This window comes from Hyperolius riggenbachi, chromosome 9 (genome assembly GCF_040937935.1).
Source record: "Hyperolius riggenbachi isolate aHypRig1 chromosome 9, aHypRig1.pri, whole genome shotgun sequence".
In the NCBI taxonomy this organism is placed as follows: Eukaryota; Metazoa; Chordata; class Amphibia; order Anura; family Hyperoliidae; genus Hyperolius; species Hyperolius riggenbachi.
Genome location: NC_090654.1, coordinates 236056996 through 236082098, shown reverse-complemented (window position 1 = coordinate 236082098; position 25103 = coordinate 236056996).

Below are 25103 nucleotides of genomic sequence, written 5' to 3'. Positions count from 1 at the left end.
CACCATGAAATAATTGTAATGCGGTAGCGTTACACCAGAAAATTATCGTAATGTGGCAGAGTTTCACCAGAAAATAATCGTAATGCGGCAATGTTTCACCAGAAAATAAACTTAGTATGGGAATGTTTTACCAGAAAATTATCGTAATGCGACAGCGTTTCACCAGAAAATTATCGTAAAGCGGCAATGTGTCACCATAAAATGATCGTAATGTGGCAATGTTTCACCAGAAAATAATTGTAACGAGGCAGCATTTCACCAGAAATTCCACTTATAGCGGCAGCGTTTCACCAGAAGATACATGTAATGTGGGCAGCGTTTCACCAGAAAATACACATAGGCAGGGCTCCTCTCCCCCCCCCTTTACCATTAGTTTCCCCTAATAGCCCTGGTGCTGCACCTGTAAAAAAGAGACAATAGTCTTGCTCTGGTTGAAAAAGTTAAAAATCCAAAATTTTGACTGTCTCAGGCACATAAAGGGTATTAGTATTGTGCATTTACGTATATAGCTCTGACATCTTCTATGGCACTTTACTTAGTGTACATTGCCATGCCACTGACTATCCTCAGAGGTGCTCCCAATGTAATCCCCACCATAGTGGGTCATTGTCTTAAACTTTCCATACAGATAGTGCCTGCCACCAACTGAGAGGAATACGATACCCCACAGACTGTATGAACTGTATTCCCCTTATATACCCTCCTCCCCCAACCCCTATACTGCCCCTTATGTCCTCCACACCCTTCTGGACTGTATACCCAAATCTACCATACCCTTCCCTTATTCCCACAACCACCTCTCCCATGCTAATGCTAATGTTTTGCTTTGGCAATGCTAAATTTATTTGATCCTGCCAATAAAGTTTTTTTGGGATCTGGATTTGTGTCCTGGACCAGATTTGAACACTAGTACTTGCCACCATGCTGCCCATAAGATATAGCTTTTTCATTCAGCTTTTATACAGACAGATCTTGAACTATTGAACTTTTTATCGGTTTCTGCACTCACATGTTTTTTTTTCTTCAACCACACAAAGACTTACAATCCTAATTAGTTATTAGACCCTGATTCTTAACCCTGACATTGAGGAAACACAAAAAGGAACACTTCTAGTGCTCCTGAGTGTCTTGCACATATGCCCCTCTGAAGCAGTAAGCCAACAGGCAGGGTCTCAGTCAGTAGTGTTTAGCTCAGACCAACCCCTGCCTTTTAGGAGTGCCCCAGTAATATTTGTGCTTGGTACAACCACGCCCTTTACCAGGTGTCCTTAATATTAAAATAGGTCACTTGTTTGGAGTGCAAGGTTGCCATGCAACGGGTGTAGGCGATGCTTTGTTGGATCTACATCTCTTGCATGAGACATTTAAGGTCACATTCAGGTTTTTGTGCACTTCTGGCATCAGTGGAAGAAGGTTTGCGAAATGGTCATCATGCCATGCACCCACGGCGTCCACCGCCACACACCCACCAGATCCCCCTATGGACTTGGTACAGAATTTTAGTGTTAATTGTCACACACACACATGTTGGGACTTTGCAATACACATGATCACTTCATTTTGTATTAACTGTGTGATGGAATAAAGCACGCTTAACAGTGCCAGACATCAATTTATCATTCTGTTGAGTCCAATACTTGAAGCTGTAGTGTTGAGCACATTATGCAACAACTCCTAGGTTCAGAGTCAGATTATCCGCAAGGCAAATCTAGGCAACTGCCTAGGACCTGGAGAGAGTCTAGGGGGCCTTGTGGATGCTAGCACCCACAAAATCTAATTAAACAAGCCAGGTGACCATCAGGTAGCGGTCAAAAAGTGCTATCTTGCCTAGTAGCTTCCTGTGCCCTCTATGCACACAAGCCAGTGTGCTACTTGACCTGCATCAGGTCAGGGGACACTTTTTTGCATGGTGCCGGAAAGCCGCTAGGAGTTGCAGGAAGGCTACAATATTTCGCTGGAGGTTAAGCATGTATTTGTATGCCTCAAAACCTGCCCCAAATCCCCCCAAACAACAGTCCCCATTATCCATCAGGCATGCCCCATTTCATCTTAGTCCTTTTCTGCCTAGGTCAGCTTCAAGTTCATAACCAATGAAGGTCTAATTCCATGACCGTACTCCCATGTGTTTCGAGTGTCTGGCACACCCTTTCATTAGCTTCTAGTTCTAAGTAGAACTGTGACTTTAGAGTACATACACATGTTTATCTCATCATCAGGGACGAGCGAAAATGCTCTTGTGAAAAGTGAGAGCATCTTGCAGAGTGCAGGAGGTTAGAGTGGGCTATGAAGGGGGTTGAATCACCTGGCTTCCACCTGCATTTTGGTGCATTCCATCGGCCTCCACCTTCACCTTCAGAGCCGGAACTTCCAGCTCCGAACACGGAAGTGTATGCCGAAGTAATGCACTGGAATGCAAGTGGAAGCCAGGTGATTTAACTCCCCATTTCCCTAGCATCCGGCACTGGTGGAGATTGCCTGATGCTGGATAGAGATGGCTCGAACCTCCAATTTTTGGTTCGCGAACCTTGAACGCAAACTTCCACAAACCGCAATAGACTTCAATGGGAAAGCGAACTTTGAAAGCTAGAAACATTTATGCTGCCCACAAAAGTGAAGGAAAAGATGTTTCAAGGGGTCTAACACCTGAGTTTTTGCGTGGCAGAGTAAGATACATGTCAAAAGTCCCGGGGAAAAAAATCTGGATTTGACGCACAGCAGTGTTTTAAGGGCAGAAATCACATTGCATGCTAAATTGGAGGCCTAAAGTGCTTTAAAACATCTTGCATGTGTATACATCAATTAGGTAGTGTAATTAGTGTACTGCTTCACACTGACAGACCAAACTCACTGTGTAACGCACCGCAAACAGCTGTTTGTGTAGTGACGGCCATGCTGGACTGGTGCGCACCATGGCCAGAGTGCAGGCGATAGCGATTTTTTAAGCCCATATGGTCGCTGGGCTGAGGTAGCTCAATGACAGTACAACAGTGACTGTCCAGCTGATCGAATTTGGTCTGTCCACAATGAAGCAACGACCTTATTTTCTTGGGTGTGCCCCCCCCGAGACACTCATATAGCCGGCGGTCATTGCTTCATTGTGATACGCAAACCCCTTCACCGCAGCAAGGTAACGATCACGAAGGGGAATTGACACATGTACATGCCTTTTGTTTTGTTGTTGCAGCCGCAGTGCAGCCAGAAAAATTAGGCAGGCATGTACACGTACCAGAAAAATTATTATAGTGGCCACTGCGAGCAGCGGCCTTAAAAAATCAGGAATCCGCCTAGAGTCCTGAACCCTGTTGGTGGTGGAGTAGAATGCAGTCAAGCGGCCTGCTGGCAGAGATGCTGTGTGGGGAGCGACTTAGTCTTGGGGCAGGCAGTCACACGGCATGCAGGCAGAGATGCTGTGTGTGGGGACTGACTTAGTCTTTGGGCGAGCAGTAGCCCTCCAGGATGCATGCCTCATTCATTTTGATAAAGGTAAGGTACTGAACACTTTTGTGACTTAGGCGACTTCTCTTCTCAGTGACAATGCCTCCAGCTGCGCTGAAGGTCCTTTCTGGCAGGACGCTTGAGGCAGGGCAAGACAGAAGTTGGATGGCAAATTTTGACAGCTCTGGCCACAGGTCAAGCCTGCGCACCCATTAGTCCAGGGGTTCATCGCTGCTCACAGTGTCTACATCCACACTTAAGGCCAGGTAGTCGGCTAACTGCCGGTCGAGGCATTGGTGGAGGGTGGATACGGAAGGGTTAAGGCGAAGCGTTGAACTAGTGAATGTCCGCATGTCCGACATCACCATGAGATCGCTAGTGATGTTGCGAACCTCCGATTTTCGGTTCGCGAACCTTCGCGGAAGGTTCAGTTCGCGGAAACGTTCGCGAACCGCAATAGACTTCAATGGGGAGGCGAACTTTGAAAAATAGAACAAATTATGCTGGCCACAAAAGTGATGGAAAACATGTTTCAAGGGGTCTAACACCTGGAGGGGGGCATGGCGGAGTGAGATACATGCCCAAAGTCCCAGGGAAAAATCTGGATTTGACGCAAAGCAGCGTTTTAAGGGCAGAAATCACATTGAATGCTAAATTGCAGGCCTAAAGTGCTTTAAAACATCTTGCATGTGTATACATCAATCAGGGAGTGTAAAGAGTTCTGCTTCACAATGACACACCAAACACTGTGTAACGCACTCAACACAACAGGTAGTTATATGCAGTGAGCTGGGTTCACTCAACACAACAGGTAGTTATATGCAGTGAGGTGGGTTCACTGAACAATAAAAGGTAGTTATATGCAGTGAGGTGGGTTCACTCAACACAACAGGTAGTTATATGCAGTGAGGTGGGTTCACTCAACACAACAGGTAGTTAGATGCAGTGAGGTGGGATCACTGAACAGTAAAGGTAGTTATATGCAGTGAGGTGGGTTCACTGAACAATAAAGGTAGTTACTGTATATGCAGTGAGCTGGGTTCACTCAACACAACAGGTAGTTATATGCAGTGAGCTTAGTTTACTCAACACAACAGGTAGTTATATGCAGTGAGGTAGGCTCACTGAACAATAAAGGTAGTTATATGCAGTGAGGTGGGTTCACTCAACACAACAGGTAGTTAGATGCAGTGAGGTGGATTCACTGAACAGTAAAGCTAGTTATATGCAGTGAGGTGGGTTCACTCAACACAACAGGTAGTTAGATGCAGTGAGGTGGGTTCACTGAACAGTAAAGGTAGTTATATGCAGTGAGGTGGGTTCACTCAACACAACAGGTAGTTAGATGCAGTGAGGTGGATTCACTGAACAGTAAAGCTAGTTATATGCAGTGAGGTGGGTTCACTCAACACAACAGGTAGTTAGATGCAGTGAGGTGGGTTCACTGAACAGTAAAGGTAGTTATATGCTGTGAGGTGGGTTCACTGAACAATAAAGGTAGTTATATGCAGTGAGGTGGGTTCACTGAACAATAAAGGTAGTTATATGCAGTGAGGTGGGTTCACTCAACACAACAGGTAGTTAGATGCAGTTAGCTGGGTTCACTCAACAGAAAGCTAGGTATATGCAGTGATGAGGTGGGTTAAGTAAACACAACAGGTACTGGGTATATGCAGTACTGGGTAGTACAATGTGCAGCTCCCTGTCACTCACACAGGTAGTCAGTGGTCACTGAATGTGCCGGGTTGCTGGCAGTGGCACACACAGTATGAATCAGCAAGCCTGTGTCTGTAACAAAAGATTCAGTTTGACAAAAAAAAAAAAAGAACAGGATTAGCTCTGAAAAGAGCTGTTGAGGGGTGCTATAAAAGCAATAATAATCAGCCAGGAGCAAGCTAAGCAGTCAAGAACCTAACTAATCTTTCCCTAGGAGAACAATCTGCAGCAGCTCGCCCTAGTCTGTCTAATAGCAGGCAGACGAGTGACTCTAATGGCCAGCGAGCCTGCCTTATATAAGGGGGAGGGGCTCCAGGGCTTAGTGTAGCGTAAATGGCTACAATGTGCCTGCTGACTGTGATGCAGAGGGTCAAAGTTGACCCTCATAGTGCATTATGGGGCAAATCGAACTTCCGCAAAAGTTTGCCTGATCCAGGCGAACGCGAACCACCAAAGTTCGCCTGGAACCGTTCGCCGGCGAACCGTTTGCTACATCTCTAGAGATCGCTAGAGCACACTGTCTTTGCCTGCGTGGATATGGGAGAAGGATTACTGGCAGTGGGTGGTACCTTTATTCCGTTGTGCTGTGACATCACCCTTAAATGCACTGTAAAGCATAGTTGACAGCTTGTTCTGCAAGTGCTGCATCCTTTCTGCCTTCAGGTGATTTGGAAACATCTCCGCCACTTTGTGCTTATACCAAGGGTCTAGTAGCGTAGCCACCCAGTACAGCTCATTCCCCTTAAGTTTTTTTTTATACGGGGGTCCCTCAACAGCCTGGACAACATGAAAGACACCATCTGCACAAATTTGGATGCAGACATACTATCCATCTCCTCTTGCTCTTCCTCAGTGATGTCAGGTAAGTTCTCCTCCTCCCCCCAGCCATGAACAATACCACGGGAAAGTTGAGCAGCACAAGCCCCCTGCTCCAAACCCCGCCCCACCTTCCTCATCATCTGACTCCTCTTCCCCACACGACTCTTCCTCCTCCTCCTCCCCCCTCCTCTGTGCTGCCGCAGGTGTTGAGGAAACATCTGGTTCTGAGAATTGATCCCACAACTTTTCCTCCTGTTCCTGTAACTGTTCCTGTTCACGCTCCTCCACAGCTTGATCCACCATTCTACGCATGGCACGCTCCAGGAAGAAAGCATATGGGATCAAGTCACTGATGGTGCCTTCACTGCGATTCACCAGGTTTGTCACCTCCTCAAACGGCCACATGAGCCTGCAGGCATTTCCCATGAGTGTCCAGTACTTCGGCCAGAACATCCCCATCTCCCCAGAGTGTGTCCTTCTACTGTAGTTGTAGAGATACTGGTTGATGGCTTTCTCCTGTTGTAGCAGGTGGTTAAACATAAGGAGGGTTTAATTCCAGCGAGTCGGGCTATCGCAAATCAAGCGTCTCACCGGCAAGTTCTTTCTCCACTGAATATCTGCAAAGCGTGCCATGGCCGTGTATGACCGCCTGAAATGCCCACACAACTTCCTGGACTGCTTCAGGACATCCTGTAAGCCTCGGTACTTATACACAAATCTCTGAATTATTAGATTCAGCACATGTGCCATGCAGGGTACATGCGTCAACTTTCCCAAATTCAAAGCCGAAATGAGATTGCTGCCATTGTCACACACCACGTTGCCGATCTCCAGTTGGTGTGGGGTCAGCCACTGATCCACCTATTTGTTAAGAGCAGCCAGGAGAGCTGCTCCAGTGTGACTCTCCGCTTTGAGGCAAGACATGTCTAGGATGAAGTGACACCGTCGTACCTGGCATGTAGCATAGGCCCTGGGGAGCTGGGGCTGTGTAGCTGGAGAGGAAATCGCAGCACCAGTAGAGTTGAACTGCCACTTAGCCAAGGAGGAAGGCGACAGTAAAGAGGATGTAGCAGGAGGAGTAGGAGGAGAAGGAGAGGAGGTGGCAGCAACTAGGTCCGCTGCACAGCCACGTACTCCCTGCTTGCCAGTGGTCACCAGGTTGACCCAATGAGCTGTGTAAGTAATGTACCTGCCCTGACCGTGCTTGTGTGCCAGAGATGACACCACTTGCCTTTCAACTTCACGGTACAGTTTGGGTATCGCCTTTTTGGAGAAATAATTGCGGCCTGGTATCTTCCACTGCAGTGTCCCAATGGCCACAAATTTTCGGAAGGCCTCAGAGTCCACCAGCTGGTATGGTAACAGCTGGCAAGCTAACAGTTCCGCCAAGCCCGCTGTCAGATGCCGGGCAAGGGTATGACTGGCAGACATTGGCTGCTTCCGCTAAAAGATTTCCCTCACGGACACCTGGCTGCTGCTTGTCTCGGAGTGGAGGAGGGTGGCTGTGATTGTGAAGGTGCAAGGGAGAAAGCGGCTGAAGATGATGCACCTGAAGGAGGAAGAGGAGAAGGAGGGTGGCTTTGTGTTTGTGTGCTGTTTTTCCTCAGGTGGTCTTGCCATTGCAGTTTGTGCCTTTTCTCCATGTGCCTTCGTAAGAAAGTTGTCCCTACGTGGCTGTTGGCCTTTCCATGGCTCAATTTTTGGCGGCAAAGAGAACAGATGGCATTGCTCTGATCTAAGGCAGACAGACAAAAAATTTCCACACCGCTGAGCCCAGGAGTGTGGGCACTATGGTGGCGTCAGCAGCTGACATTGAAGGGCATGTTGGCTGGCTGTCCATAGGTGGCCATACATGGCTGTAACGATTGTGGAACTTTCTCCGTGATCAGCGCACAACGCGTGCGCTGATACGGCGGAAATCCTTCACAAGCGTATAATTGCAGGAACCAAGCAAAAGGTGCTACGCACCCGTAGAGGGAAATTCCTGTCGGCAGTTGGCGCTGAGGAGTGCAGAGGAACCAATCCTCTGTACCTCCACAAATGCCACACAGGAATTGTACGAAGCGCAGAACGCAATTGCAAGAGAAGCGATTGCGAATGAGAACGAGCAAAGGGACAGGTTGTATGTGTGTGCGCCAATCTAGTCGCCACCCCGCGACAGCGGACACACAACAGCAGATACGAAACAGAAACGCAACCGCAAGAAAGGCGATTGCCAAAAGTGACACAAGGCAGATCAGAACAGAATATGAGGATAGCAAAGGCACAGCAAATCATACAATGAGGAGATACGGAAAATAATAAACGCTAACTGAACGCGAACACCGCACTCATTCGCAACAGTGCACGCGTTCATGCGCGGTCTCCACGTGATAAGCACAATAGAGACAAGCACGCCTAACTAACCATCGACAGACAAACATGTAACAGAGGACGCGAGCGCTTGCTTAACGGTTACCTCACAGAGCCTCCAGCAGGCGTTCGTAGCAGACAAATCAGACACACGAAAACAGGGACAAGCGAGAGATAGGATCCACAGCACTAGCGAAAGTGGCTAGCGCGATCCAGGAAGACAGAACAGAAGGATCCACAGTACTAGCGCAGGATGCTAGTGCGATCCAGGTACAGAGTAGCAGAACAGAAGGATCCACAGCACTAGCGCAGGATGCTAGTGCAATCCAGGGAGACAGAACAGAAGGATCCACAGCACTAGCGCAGGATGCTAGTGCGATCCAGGTACAGAGTAGCAGAACAGAAGAGATCCACAGCACTAGCGCAGGATGCTGGTGCGATCCAGGGAGGCAGAACAGAAGGATCCACAGCACTAGCGAAAAGAGGCTAGCGCGATCCAAGGAGACAGATCAGAAGAGATAGCTGGTAGCAACCGCTGCACCAGCTATACTCCATGAACAGAGATCAGAACGATTTCCTGTCGACCACCACTGGGACAGGACAATCGCAACAGAACAAACAAAACAGATAAGCAATCCTAACTGCACTAAGGAAACCAGCCTAGTGCAGTTTCCAGGAATAACTCTAAGCTGATCTTCAAACAGAGAGTAAGGCTGACACTCCTCCAGGAGTGTTTCACAGGAAGGAATCCTTATGACCAGCCAAGCATTGTGGGAAACACATAGTACTTATAGTACATGCCTCCAATGAATGTGGCCAGGCAATTTGCATGACATCGTATGCAAATTCCTCAGCAAGCACAAGCTGCAAAACTGACAGAAGCTCTCCTTTCCAGAGTCCTGCAGCATGCTAACCTAAACAATGGTCAAAAAGCTGCCTGCCTGCACAGGCAGCTGAGCAGATCATTACAATGGCGCCCGACACTGCCATCAGCTGTTTCTGACGACAAGCTCCCCATGCTTTTTTCAGGAACTAGTCTCCTCATACTCCTCTCTGACTCCCCCTCTGAACTGTCCCCTGAACCCACGTGACATTCGTATCATCATAATTATCCTCCTCAGTTTGCTTGCATCAGACACCTCCAAAACTGCACCAACAGCAGGTACTTCATCCTCCTCCTCCTGACACCTTACGTCCATAGTGTAGCCTAACTCAGACATATGAGGTGGTGTAACTTGCTTAGCGCCTTCATCTTGTAATAATAATGGCTGTGAATCAGTGAATTCACCACCAAATAACTCCTGCGAAGTGTGAAATGCAGCGGATGTGGTGCTTGTAGTAGCGCTGGTGGCTGCGGAAGATGAGGTGTTCTGTGTTAAATAGTCAACCACGTCCTGACAATCTTGGGAGTTGAAGGGACATGCCTTCTTCTGAGCACTATACTTTGGTCCAGGGCCGCACGAAATCACGTCAGCATTACCTCAAACAGACCTGCCCGGGTCTGCCTCTGCCTGTTGTTTTGTCCATACCGGGGGAGATGAAGTGAAAGGTATGCACTGACTTGACTAATACAATATGCAGTCACACAGGTGCAATGAAAGGTATGCAGTGACTGGTATTATAATACAATGTGCAGCTGTCACACAGGTGCAGTTAACAGGTATGCACGGACTGGTATATTAAACAGCGTGCGTTCACACAAGTACTGTGAACAATTATGCAATGAATAGTATTATAAATGTGCAGCTGTCACACACACAGGTACTGTGAACAGGTGCAGTAACTGGTGGTATATAACACTGGTGCGCTCACGTAGGTAGGTACACTGAACAGGTAGGTATGCAGTGATTGGTATTACAAATGTGCAGCTGTCACACACACACAGGTAGTCACTGAATGTGCTGGGCCTGGCAGTGGCACAGTAGGTATTACCAAGGGGCCAAGGGCCAGCTGCAACTGACTGACAGGGCTGAATATGCAACACAAGCGTCTGTGGGACACACACACACACACACACACACAAAAATAGATCACAAGAACAACATTAGCTCTCAAAAGAGCTTTTGAGGGGTGCTTTTTAGCAATAAGTATCAGCAAGGAGCAAGCTAACAAACACTAACTAGAGCCTAACTAAGCTTTCCCTATGTCTACAGCAGGTTCTCTCCCTTCTCTAATTACTGCAGCCAAATGAGTGAGTGAAAAGGCTGATGCTGCCTGCCTTTTATAAGGGGGGGGGGAGGGGCTCCAGGAGGGAGTGTAGCCTGATTGTCTACCCTGTGTCTGCTGACTGTGATGTAGAGGGTCAAAGTTGACCCTAATGATGTAGTATAGGGGGCGGGTCAAACTCGCATATAGTTCGCGGTTCAACGCGAACCACCGAAGTTCACGCGAATCGTTTCGTGGTCGAACCATTCTGGCCATCTCTAATGCCGGATACATGTGCTTGCCGGTTGCTTGTACAACTGGCAGAAAATGCACAAACCTTCCCCACTAAATATTTACCAAGCCTCCAGTGATGTCTTTTAGTCTTCTTGCAGCTCCTAGCAGCCTTCGGCGCCCTCCATGCAAGCAAGCCAGTGTGTCACTTGACCTGCATCGGGTCAGGTGACACTTTCATGCATGGTGCTGGAAAGCCACAAGGAGCTGCAGAAAGGCTACAATACTTTGCTGGAGGCTAAGTAAGTATTTGTATGCCTTGAAACCTGCCCTAAATCACCTAAAACAACAGCCCCCATTATCCATCAGGCATGCCGGTTAGTTGAGACTTCCAGTTACTGACAGCTAAAGATCAAGCAGCTGAGCCAGATGGTTATTAGATAAATGAAGACACGTTTTGAAAAAAATAACTTTTTGGTTTCAATCAAAAGTCAAGTGTTATGTTTTTTGAATGGCAAATGCTGCATTCTGCCATGAGAACCTCATCCCATCTGTGTGAAACATAACAGAGCTCTCATTATCGAGTTATAGGACCTCTGTGGAAAACAGATCACGCTCTAGTTAATATTAATAACGGGTTATTCAAAATTCAAAAGTGTTTACAAACTTTTGAGCACCACTGTAGAACAGACTCAGTGGAACTAACATACAGTATCTAATTGGATCTAGACTTTATACTGCCTGCACCTTATAACATCCGTTGGGTAAAGGCTGAGGGTGAGGGGGGGGGGGGGGGGGTTAATGATAAGCTAAGTTTGAAATTAGTAAGGTTCTATAAATTCAGGCTTCGAAAGCTGTTAACTGAACTGCTCCCGAACACCTTGCAAAAACTACCACCAATCACAAGACGAATGGCAAAACATAAATTAACCCAATACATTTTAAAAAGTGATACTTTCTAATTTACAAAACGTTAAGAAAGCCGAGTGACACGCGAGGCGGGCGCATTTAGAAGAATTATTGTGCTTTTTGGGCAGGCATTTTTATTGCTTAATTAATATGAAAATTATTCTCGGCCTTTCTTCGGCAATGTGTCCCCATAAAAATGAAAAACTACTTGTTGGGTTTATTAGGCGACACCAATGTAATCATCATAGGGAGAGCTATTACATATTAAAAAGAGGAAAGCAGAAATGGAACTGTATTGCAAGCTCGATGTTGGAACACAGACCGGTGATTACAGACATAGCTTGTTTAGCCTTCTGCTTTATGGTATTTGATCCTGGGGGTCAAGTGTGTAAATAACAAGGTCTGGGTTACTCCCATCAGTGCCTGTCTTTAATTAAAAGTCCATGCATTAGTTGGACATAACTACAAATACATGACAGGCCATGGCGGCTGCATCAAACCTGACATGTGCAAAGTCCTGATGAGAGTGTAAATGAGAGGTTACTCACCCAGCTCTTGGCATTCCACTGATGAGATCATCCTTCAATCAGGGGCACCTATAGCTACTTAAAGTGACTCCAAGCTCATAAAAAAAAATGAAAGCTGTACTCACCTGGGGCTTTCTCCAGCCCAGTGCTGGTCGGGAGGTCCCACGACGGCGTCCTGGCTCTTCTCCTTCTCCCCGCTCCGGAATGGCTGACAGGCCGCAGCCCGGATGACACTCGCCCGAGTGTCGGGCTGCTCCTTCCGCGTATGACGCGGATTACGTCACACGCCGGCCGCCTCGCGTCATCACGGCGTGAAAGTACTGCGCATGCGCGCTTTAATCGCGCATGCGCAGTACTTTCACGCCGGCCGCCGTGATGACGCGAGGCGGCCGGCGTGTGACATCAGCCGCATCATACGCGGAAGCTACAGCCCGACACTCTACCGAGTGTCGCCCGGGCTGCGGCCTGTCAGCCATTCCGGAGCGGGGAGAAGGAGAGGAGCCAGGACGCCGGCGTGGGACCTCCCGACCAGCACTGGGCTGGAGAAAGCCCCTGGAGAGTACAACTTTCTTTTTTTGGGTGAGCTCGGAGTCCCTTTAATACTGAGGATCTTTTAGCTACCTAATACTAAGGGACACCTGTAGCTACCTGATGGGCAAAGGAAGTAAGGGAAAAGTGACAGCTAGGGTAGCCAGCACACTTGCAGTGCAGTTTGGTGGAGGTTTAAAGGTTCATAGAGAGCGAAGTCTCAGGTGCCAGGACATCTGTGCCTATAGGCTCCTGTGAGGTAAATCCAGGCCTGCACATTGTACCTACACTAGTGATTTAAAGCAAGCCTTTTTTTTTTTTTTTTTTTTACAATAGATAAATGTGACAGACACTTGCCACAGATTTCTTCTCACTTTCTGTCCTTTTAAGACCTGAGAGGGCGAAGGGGCGACTTTCTCTAGAACACATACTGAGACAGCGTTCACACTTATTCATGCAAATTCCACATGCAATTCATGTTTTTCTGCATATCCAATTCTGCATATTGTGATATTCCAGGTTGCGTCTTTTTTGCTATTTTGCATTTTTGTGCTTGATTTTTATGCGATATTTCAGATTTGTCATTTTTCTTTGCACACCAATGAAGTTAAGTTGATGCGGACCGCCTAACGCTGTATGGCGGCAGGTCCGCTGTGCTGTTATTCCTATACGACGCATGTATGCGTCATCTCGTGAGGAGTGAGATTTGACGGGAGCTCACGCTAGGACGAGTGCGCACTCCTGTCAGCGTGCACAGTGAGTCCCAGCCATCAGCCTGCCAGCCAATGATCGGTGCTGGCAGGCTGTTTTTTTAAAATAAACAATTATTTAAGTATTTATATAGCGCTGACATTTTATGCAGCGCTGTACAGAGTATATTGGCCTCAATTCATAAAGCATTACCGCATGCGGTAATGCTGAAAACAGCAGACTTTCCCAAGCACTTAGCAAAGTGTCAATTCATAAAGACTGTTAGCGCATGAAAAACTGAAATTACCGAGCAATGAGGAAATCTACCGACTTGGCTAAAGTTACCTCCAACAAATGTCAGTAAATTGTCAGCTAATGTCAATTCATAAAGCCTTCAACAAGCGGTAAGTCAGACGATAATTACCAACACCTCTGGTGAGGTCTTAACAAGTTACCGACACCTCTGGTGAGGTCTTAACAAGTTACCGACATCTCTGGTGAGATCTTAACAATGCAAAGTATAGGGAGCCGAAAGTCGGAGCAGGGAGCCGAAGTCTGGTTGGGTCATCTGTGCAGGCCGAAGTCTGTGTGAGTCATCTGTGCAGGGAGCCGAAGTCTGTGTGAGTCGTCTGTGCAGGGAGCCATCTGTGTGAGTCATCTGTGCAGGGCGCCGTCTGTGTGAGTCATCTGCGCAGGGAGCCAACTGTGTGAGTCATCTGTGCAGGGAGCCGTCTGTGTAAGTCATCTGTGCAGGTAACCGAAGTCTGTGTGAGTCATCTGTGCAGGCCGAAGTCTGTGTGAGTCATCTGTGCAGGGAGCCATAGTCTGTGTGAGTCATCTGTGCAGGGTGCCACCTGTATGAGTTATCTGTGCAGGGAGCCGAAGTCTGTGTGAGTCATCTGTGCAGTGAGCCGAAGTCTGTGTGAGTCATCTGTGCAGGGAACCGAAGTCTGTGTGAGTCATCTGTGCAGGAAACCTTATTACAGCCTGTAACAAAAGAGAGATATTTCCACACTTCTGCTCTACTGCTCAATGGGCTGCAGTAATTTACCAAACTTCAAAGGCAGCTGTGAAAATCTTTATGAATTAGCACACAAAGGTCTAAAATACCAAATGCAGTATTTTCCCTCCCAGATTTTTTTATTGCACTGCTTTTATGAATGGAGGCCATTGTCTTCTCACTCACTAACTATCCCTTGGATGGGCTCATAATCTAATCCCTGCCATAGCCATGTCAATGTAAGTAGTGTGCAGTGTATGTGTCTTAGTCTAGGGCCAATTTAGGGGGAAGCCAATTAATTTATCTGTATATTTGTTTGTTTTTTTTACAACATTTCAGGCTATTTTCATCAATAAAATTAAAAACCTCTGGGCTCAAGTGATTAAAGGACATCTGTCGGAAAATCTTAAAATTTAAAGGACCACTATCGCGAAAAAAAGTAGGCAGTTAAAATGTGACAGATGACAGGTTTTGGGCAGTCCATCTTTTTAAGGGGGATTCTCAGGGCTTTCTTTGTTTTTAACAGCATTTCCTGAACAACAGTTGCAAAATCTAACTGACATAATAGTGTGCAAGTGATTAGGGAGGCCGGCTGGTATCTTGCTATTTTGGCAGTTAAACTGCTGTTCAGGAAATGCTGTTGAAAACAAAGCAAACCCTTGAAATACCCTATGAGGAGATGGATTGTCCCAAAACCTGTCGGTTCTGTCAGATTTTAAATGCCTACTTTTTTTTCGCGATAGTGGTCCTTTAAAATACATTTAAACATATACAAATAAGGAGTACGTTTCTTCCAGAGTAAAATGAGCCATAAATTACTTTTCTCCTATGTCGCTGTCACTTACAGTAGGTAGTAGAAATCTGATATTACCGACAGATTTTGGACTAGCCCATCTTCTTCATAGAGGGTTCTCAGGGTTTTCTTTATTTTTAAAAGCACTTAGTGAATGATAGTTGCTCCATCCAACCACCAAAAAGTGTGCAGCGAGCAGAGAGGCTGGCCAGCATCTTTGTATAAATCTTTTACAGGGAATGTCTTTATAAAGAATAAAGGCCACGCCGAGAATCCCCCATGAAGAGATGGACTAACCCAAAACCTGTCGGTAATGTCAGATTTCTACTACCTACTGTAAGTGACAGCAGCATAGGAGAAAAGTAATGTATGGCTAATTTCACTCTGGAAGAAATATACTTCTTATTTGTATGTGTTTCAAATTTGAGGATTTACGCGACAGTTCCTCTTTAATGTACATGAGAATGTATCTAATTAACTAAAGGTACGGGCCCTTAGTGTTATATTATCTACAAAATTCTCTATAATAAGATTTCTTCTAGTCCTTGTGATGTTGTTCTTTCTGGCTTTTTCAGCTAATGATTGCCTGCATGACGTCATCTAATAATCCACTATTCATTAGTCAACTACCTGACTACAACGCACAACAGTTGTCAAAGCCAAAACAACACATTAGCCTCTGTAGATGCCTTAATAAATCAGACCCACTCAGTTGCTTGGTGTAATGATCGCTGCTGCAGCAGCTATTGCTGGAAGTAGTGCTGCAGCTCAGGCAGTTCTGATGTCTTTCCATGCAAGTTGCATAGCTTTGTCTGTCTTTCCCTGCTGTCAGCTTGTGACTGATTATCATTCACCTGTGTGGGAATCTGCATGTCTGCTCCCATTGGATGACCTCAGTATAAAGATCTGCTTCCTGCAGGGTTTCCTTGGGTTTTCATAGCTTCAGCTTAAGCCTGCCTTGCTGTCGCTTTAGCCCCCCGATCGTGTTTCTTGTTATAAGATATTTTGCTGGTCTTTGCATCATATATTGGTTCATTGCCAATATATATGCATACCAGCACGTTTATTATTTTCCTTGTATTTGTGTTACGTTGATATATCAGTGTTGCTGATATATACGTACACGAACTGTTTATTTCCTGTGTTCAGTTAGTCAGTTTTCCAGCACGTTTTGGTAGTTTGCGCGTACCGTGAACACCCGTGCTGAGCTAGTTATCCTGTTCCTGGTCCTGTTTGTGGATTGCGTTCATCTCTGCGAAGAGATAACGAATCCTTCTGAATCCTGTTCTGTTCCTGTTTGTGGATTGCGTTCATCTCTGCGAAGAGATAACGAATCCTTCTGAATCCTGTTCTGTTACTGTTTGTGGATTGCGTTCATCTCTGCGAAGAGATAGCGAATCCTTCTGAGTCCTGTTCCCTGTATTACTCCAGTCCTAGTCAGCGTTCCTGCTTATGTCATATATCGGTTCATTGCCGATATATACATATGTTAGTCAGACGTTACAAATAGTTTCATTGATAGCTGTAATTGTAATACGCTAGGAAAACATACTTATTGTATATTTATCGGTGTTACGTTCATCTACCTTAATCCTGCTGTTTCCTGACTGTCCTGTCCTGTCTTTGTGAGGCACGCCATCGCCGCAGCGCATTGGCTGCCTCATTCCAGTCTGTCTGATTTTGGACGCTTGCTGTCGCTAAGTAGCCGCTAGCTAGCAAGCGTTCATTCTGTCTACCTGTCCTGATCTCCTCAGTTCTGGTTTGTGCGCTCAGCGCTACTTTGCGCTGAGACGTTATAACGAAAGCATTGTTTGTGGCTGTCAGATCTGCACCGGCTCTGTGCGCCACAATCTCCTATTGGAGTCAGTCCTCCCCTCCACTATACTAGGGATAGCCTGTTTCCTGGTGCTAGTGTGTGTACCTCCTCCACGCCAGCTCATGCGTTGCATGCTGACTGTGGAGAATACACCACCAAGCCTTACATTATGAAAACCCCATTACCAATCCCCATTGTGGGGGGGATTCCCAGAAAGTATGACACTGTTAATTATGGTTCCTGTTCCTTTAAGAAATTTGAAGAACTTAGCTCTGAAACAGAAAATGAGTTTTTCTCTGAATGTGCCAGGTTCCTGACCAATCCTGATCTCCAAGCGACTCCTGTTTCAACCTGGGCACTCCAACTAAGTTATATTTTGTTTAAAGGGGAATTTTTCCAGTGGGCATTTGATGTTCTCAATCATTCCGATTTGAAAGATAGACCGCTGGAATTTCTAGCGTTTGTGATCCATAACTGGTTGCGCATAGATCCATTGCCTTTTCCTCTTAATGAACTCCTGGCAGCAGGCCAATCAGCTGCTCCTTCAATTGCTTGCAAGAATGAGCAGCAAGCAGAAAGTGTTACTGATAATTTTCCTGCAGCTTTGAATAAATCACCAAAACCCGCAAGGTCAAAGGCAAAACGCAAACGTTCTAAGAAACGTGTCCAATCTGCAGAATCGTTATCCTTAGCGACTGAGACCTATAATGAGATTCTGCCATTAACAGATAATGAAATGCAATTGTCTTTCAGGGGAGTTAAATGGACTTATGAAACTACTAATGAACTTTCCTCCCTGGCTAGGGAAAATAAAGATTTTTGTTTAAAAGAATTATCTGAGTATGATTATGATGAGATATTACAGAGTATTGAACAAATCAACTTATTTGTGAACCAAGGGAAGTTTGCATACACTACAGTTCAACACTTGCTACAGGTATTGGAGATTCTTAAGAATAAGGAATCTGCCAATCACCTGCTAATTAACCCTATACATGTGCCTGCCACAATCATATCTGCAGACTGTGATCAGCCTAAATGTTTCGCTGTTAAGTATGCATGGGATCCTCCATTCGAGAGGGGAGAGATGGAAGCCCTGGTCTGTGAATGGAAGAATGATTCAAGTTCATTTTGTCAATTTTACAGTGCAAAAAGTGAAATGGTATTGAACGCATGCATTAAGTCAGCCTATAACCTAATAGAGGCTGGTGTGTGTAGGTATGACTGTGTGGCTCCCTTGATTGATGTGTGGGAACTGATTTTGGATGATTTTTATGTGACTCCGAATTCGCAAATTTGGCGTTCTGACCCGCCTGCTTCAGCACCTTTGGCTGATTCAGCAGGTGATTCGGAGCTCTTTTTGTGTGAAATTGAAGTTCCTGCAATTCCACCCTGTACCATGGATAACTCAGTGTTACTTCCCAGTAAAACAGAAGCCACTGATACATTCTTAACCTTGCCCTGCGCAAATTTCTCAGCAGAGAATCCAGAGGTCCTGCTGACTTCCGAGTCCAGCCTAGCCAGTACTCATGACTCTTTGTTTAGTGAAACAGACACCAGAAAAATCTTGCCTGTCTCTGCAAACACTTCTGCAGAAATTACCTGTGTTAATAAAGTTCAACTCCTGTCTGATCCAGCAGATGCCAATAGATGCACTACATCAGTTTCCGAGTCCCAGCAATCCTGTCTAGTAAACTCAGAACCCCAGCATCTGAATTTTCCAATTTTACAAATGAATGGTGATTCAGATGCGCAAACATTGTGTCTTGATCTTCCTGTTTCTACACCTCGCTCTAGTTTCGTGAATAGCTCAGAGCATCTGCTATGTGAACCTGAAATCGCAGAATTATTACCTTGTTCAGAAAATTTTCCAATAAATTTGCCCTGTACCATGAATTGTGCAGTAGATCTCTCCAATGAAACTCAGGTCACAGAATCATTATGCTGTCCAGCAGGTGCTTCCATGGTTTTGCCCTGCAATATGGACTGTTTAGTGATCCTGTCCAGTGAAGCTGTGGTCGCAGAGTCTTATGCTTCACCCAGTACTTTGGATACTTTAAACCCTCTAGCAGAGGAGGCTGAAGCACTGCTTACCTCAGTTGGTGTTGCAGTAATATTCACTTGTCTAGCAGCTGTTTTGGAATTACAGTCTGCTCTAATAAAACTTGATGAATTTCTGCCCAGCAAAGCAGAAGCCATTGAAATATTGTCCTCGTCAGCAAGTGTGTCAGATACCTTGCCCTGTACACAGTCTGATTTAACCAATGTTGAGTCCCTCTCCAGTGTTGTAACAGCCGAGGAACTCCAGCCCTGTCCTCTGAATGTTTCAGAAGTCTTGCCCTGTAACATGGATAATTCTGATTCTCTGGTCAAAATAATAGAAATCTCAGAATTTCAGTCCGGTCTGATGAGTGTTCCTGAAACCCAGCCCTGTATCCTGAAAGATTGTGGTTCTCTGGCCGCTGTGGCAGAGGTTCCAGAGTCCCCTTCCTGTCCAGGGAATTCCTCAGTTTTGCCTAGTCCAGTGGGGGCTGCTGCAATACTGACTTGTTCTGCAGCGCCTCATGAGCTCCAATCCAGTGTATTAAATGAGTCTCTGCCCAGTCCAGAGGTAGTTGTGGAGTCCCTATCTGGTTCAGTGCATACATCAGAAGATTTGTCCTGTCTTGTTAGTGCCCCTGAATCTGATTTGTTACTGACTTTGCTGGAATCAGCGACATCTAAGTCTGATCCAGCATTCTCGTGTAAAAGTCCAGTAGTTGCGAAGTTTAGTCATGATGATTTTTTTTTGGCCAGTCCTGGTTTTGGTCCTGTCTTGGCTGACCCTGAGGCTCACAGTTCCTTGACATGCCCAGAGGTTTCTCTTGTGCCGGTGTGCCCAGATGTTCTTTGTGTGCCAGAATGCCCAAGTGTGTCTAAGGTGTTAGCGTGCTCTGATGCTTCCTTAGTGGGAACACGTTCTGATGTTGCCAGTCTGCCTGCATGCCCAGAGATGGTTCTGGTCCCTGAAAGCCCTGATATTGATGTTTGTCCTTGTGGCCCTGACTCGGGAATTGCCCTAGGTTCCATAGGGGTTCTTGATAGTTCTCCATGTGAGCCTAAGGGGCATTCTGACCTATGGGGATCTCTTTGGAGCTTCAAGGTGTTCTGGGAGGTCTCTGAGAAAACTTGTCCTGGTGCCTTGGACTGGTTCAACAGTGGGTTTTGTCTTGGTAAAGACAGTACCGGTGGGCATTGCAAAGGCTTTGGCGTTTCTGAACGGTTCCTGGAAGGCGGTGGGTATCGCTCAGGGAATTTCGGAGGGCTTTCTTCTGGAAATCATGGTTCTGATGGGTGTCACACTGGGGCTTGTAGTACTGATGGGCATGGTTCTGTAGGTTCTGGTTCTGATGCGTCCAGTCTTGTGGGGACTGATTCTGGAATTTGGTCTTGCCGGGCTGTCCCGGTCATCATGAATTATCAGTCAGACTGTTTTGTTGGAAATTTCGGTTTTGAAAAGCGTCTGGAATCCGCTTTTAAAGGCGGGGGTACTGTAATGATCGCTGCTGCAGCAGCTATTGCTGGAAGTAGTGCTGCAGCTCAGGCAGTTCTGATGTCTTTCCATGCAAGTTGCATAGCTTTGTCTGTCTTTCCCTGCTGTCAGCTTGTGACTGATTATCATTCACCTGTGTGGGAATCTGCATGTCTGCTCCCATTGGATGACCTCAGTATAAAGATCTGCTTCCTGCAGGGTTTCCTTGGGTTTTCATAGCTTCAGCTTAAGCCTGCCTTGCTGTCGCTTTAGCCCCCGATCGTGTTTCTTGTTATAAGATACTTTGCTGGTCTTTGCATCATATATTGGTTCATTGCCAATATATATGCATACCAGCACGTTTATTATTTTCCTTGTATTTGTGTTACGTTGATATATCAGTGTTGCTGATATATACGTACACGAACTGTTTATTTCCTGTGTTCAGTTAGTCAGTTTTCCAGCACGTTTTGGTAGTTTGCGCGTACCGTGAACACCCGTGCTGAGCTAGTTATCCTGTTCCTGGTCCTGTTTGTGGATTGCGTTCATCTCTGCGAAGAGATAACGAATCCTTCTGAATCCTGTTCTGTTCCTGTTTGTGGATTGCGTTCATCTCTGCGAAGAGATAACGAATCCTTCTGAATCCTGTTCTGTTACTGTTTGTGGATTGCGTTCATCTCTGCGAAGAGATAGCGAATCCTTCTGAGTCCTGTTCCCTGTATTACTCCAGTCCTAGTCAGCGTTCCTGCTTATGTCATATATCGGTTCATTGCCGATATATACATATGTTAGTCAGACGTTACAAATAGTTTCATTGATAGCTGTAATTGTAATACGCTAGGAAAACATACTTATTGTATATTTATCGGTGTTACGTTCATCTACCTTAATCCTGCTGTTTCCTGACTGTCCTGTCCTGTCTTTGTGAGGCACGCCATCGCCGCAGCGCATTGGCTGCCTCATTCCAGTCTGTCTGATTTTGGACGCTTGCTGTCGCTAAGTAGCCGCTAGCTAGCAAGCGTTCATTCTGTCTACCTGTCCTGATCTCCTCAGTTCTGGTTTGTGCGCTCAGCGCTACTTTGCGCTGAGACGTTATAACGAAAGCATTGTTTGTGGCTGTCAGATCTGCACCGGCTCTGTGCGCCACAATCTCCTATTGGAGTCAGTCCTCCCCTCCACTATACTAGGGATAGCCTGTTTCCTGGTGCTAGTGTGTGTACCTCCTCCACGCCAGCTCATGCGTTGCATGCTGACTGTGGAGAATACACCACCAAGCCTTACACTTGGCTAGAGTGTCCCTGTCCCTTTAAATGGGCATCCATACCATTTAAACAGATGTTTACTGCTCTAAATCCTTTCCTATTTGTCTGCCACTGCCAATATATGATACGTCTCAGACAGAAACGTGTCCCTTTTAAGCAGGCTGTCTTTGAAGCCATGGTCCCATATTTATATAGTACGATTTAATTAAACATATTTTTCAGCCCTGAGCAGTCAATTTTGTGTTGTTGTTTAATAGCCCCAATTATAAAAAAAAGAAAGAAACTATTTACGCAGGCAGCTAATTTGCTATTTACTTAGTGAGGCTCGCTGCCTAAGCAGATGGCCCTGGAATGTTTTTTGGCTGCAAATTCTCGCCCATCTTTTATTGTTCTTTGCAAACTTCTGTCGCCAGGCATGGGGTTGGCGGCTAAACGCAAGCGGCTTCGCACCCGCCGGATCCCCGGTGCCCGCTCACGCCACGTATTAAAACTCAGCAGATAATCCATTAAAGTTTCTTCTGCAGTGCAAATATTAATCATTTAACAGAGAGAGCGAACAAATGTAAAAAGCGTCATGTAAATATTAGCACTGTTACTGATTTTAATCAGTACTGATAGTAAATACGGGAGCGTTAATTTTTAATAACGTACAAATGGGAAGAGATAATGTCATTTAGCATTCCGAAATGACCTGCAGTGCTTAGTGAGATACCTATCAAATAACATTTGCTTGATTAGGACTAAATAAAATATGCAGTGAAACAGCCGAACAGCGATGAGATTACAAGTGCCTGCCTGGGACAACTTTATTCGTAATGTGTATAATATCCGAGAAAAATGAGTATTTCTGGAGAGAGACGATGAATTTTTAAACGACTTAATGGAAAAGTGAACTTATAACATAAATATGCTAAAGAAGCCCGCCTGATTAATAACGCCATTATAATGTGTTATCACATTTGGCCTCGCTAATAGATCTTCGAACTGCCTGGATGCCAATTGTTGATATGTGCTTCTCTTTTGATAGTAATCTGTACACACGCTATATACAGTATATACAGTATATATATATATATATACAGTATATACTGTATATATATATATATATATACAGTATATATATATATATATACAGTATATACTGTATATATATATATATATATATATATATATATATATATATATATATATATATATATATATATATATATATATATATATATATATATATATATATATATATATATATATATATATATATATATATATATATATATATATATATATATATATATATATATATATATATATATATATATATATATATATACTGTGTATATATATATATATATATATACTGTGTATATATATATATATATATATATATATATATATATATATATATATATATATATATATATATATATATATATATATATATATATATATATATATATATATATATATATATATACTGTGTATATATATATATATATATATATATATATATATATATATATATATATATATATATATATATATATATATATATATATATATATATATATATATATATATATATATATATATATATATATATATATATATATATATATATATATATATATATATAACATTGCATCATTCTGTCATATTTGCATTTTAGAAACCACACTCTGTCTTTTAAGCTATAAAACAAAGCTATAAAGCGATCCTTGAACTTTCCCACAGTAAAACCTTATCCAATGTCTCTCACGGTTTCTTGGCTGTTTAAGTGCTTCAGAAAACAGGACTGTAATCGACCCATATAAGCCAACTCACATATAAGCCAAGGTACCCATTTTTTCTCAGAAAACAAGAAAAAGTGATTGACTCTTGGATAAGCCCCCGCCCCCAATATAGCCCCCTCCACAGTAGCCAGATGTGCCCCCAGTACAAGTCAGCTCCCCTCTCCACAGCTAGATGTGCCCAAGGATGATACAGCTGTGTCTCAAAATGCCATTAAATGGCATTATAGATATGACACACAGCTATTGCCACACAGGAAGAATCCCTGATCATTGCACCGCTGACACGTTGCTGGCACGGTCAGCTCCACAAGCCAGGGTACACAGATAGTCTTGGGCAGCGCACTCTGCACACCATGTTCCAGGGGCACAGACACAGCAGGGAGCCAGCTGGCAATAGCAGGATCACTAGTGCACGATCCTTATGCTCCTCTCCCAGTAACAAAACATACTCCACCGACCCTTCTGCTCCACTGACTCGTATATAAGCCAAGGGGGTAACTTTTCAGCACATTTTTTGTGCTGAAAAATTAGGCTTATACACAAGTATAATTGAAGTTTTTTTGAACTCTTCCTGTACTAGAAAACAACATGAGACTTTTTTTGCTTTGATACTAATGTTCTATTTCTCATCTGTACCACACGTACAATTCATTACCTCATACATTTATTTTCGCTTCAGGTTTCCATTAAAGGGTCACTATGGCAAAAATCTGTAACATTTAAAATACATATATGTAGATGTACATTTTTCCCATAGTAAAATACACTGTGAATGACTTTCTTTCTAGGTAGCTGACAGCTGTCACTTAGGGCTTGTTCACACTAGTGGCGTTTTTGGCCTTTTTTCAAGCGCAGACAATTCTTAAAATCACCCACAAAATGCTTGTGAAATTAATCTCTATAAGAAGGATCATATCAGCATAGTTCGTGCGCTGTGCAGGGCCGGATTTCTGGCAAGGCCACATAGGCCATGGCCTAGTGCACCAGAAATTTAGGGGCGGTTCAGTGAGGGACAGTAAAGCTGTTCCATGCAGCCATCCCTATCTACAAGGACAGCTTTAACCTTTGAACTCTCTGTCCTGTGTACTTGTGTCGTCCCTGCAGGACCTGTAAGCTCTATCCTACAGGTACACTTCAGCCTAACTCACATGGTGGCACAATGGGTCCATCATTAACGAGATGGCAAACATAACATGTTCTTAAGGAAAATATAACTTATAATTTATACGCGTATTACTGAAATAGTTATTGTCTGTGACATCCAATGATGTAAGCAGAATTCTCATTGCGGCACACGGAGATAACAACCATACAGACGGTATAATTGGCCTTGGGCGGTAAAAAGTACAAATCCGGCCCTGGCGCTGTGCACTGTGCGCGCAGCAAAGCAGTGCCTGGACCATTTTTAGGGCGATTTTGCCTTAATGGAACATATAGGAAAACCACAAACGCTCACAAAATAGCTTTGTGCAGTGATTGTGTTTGCGTTTTTAAGAATAAATACATTGTATTTATTCTTTTCTGGGTCAAAGAGTTCACTTCCTGATTTGCGTCAAGGAGTGAATTAAAAAATCGCCTG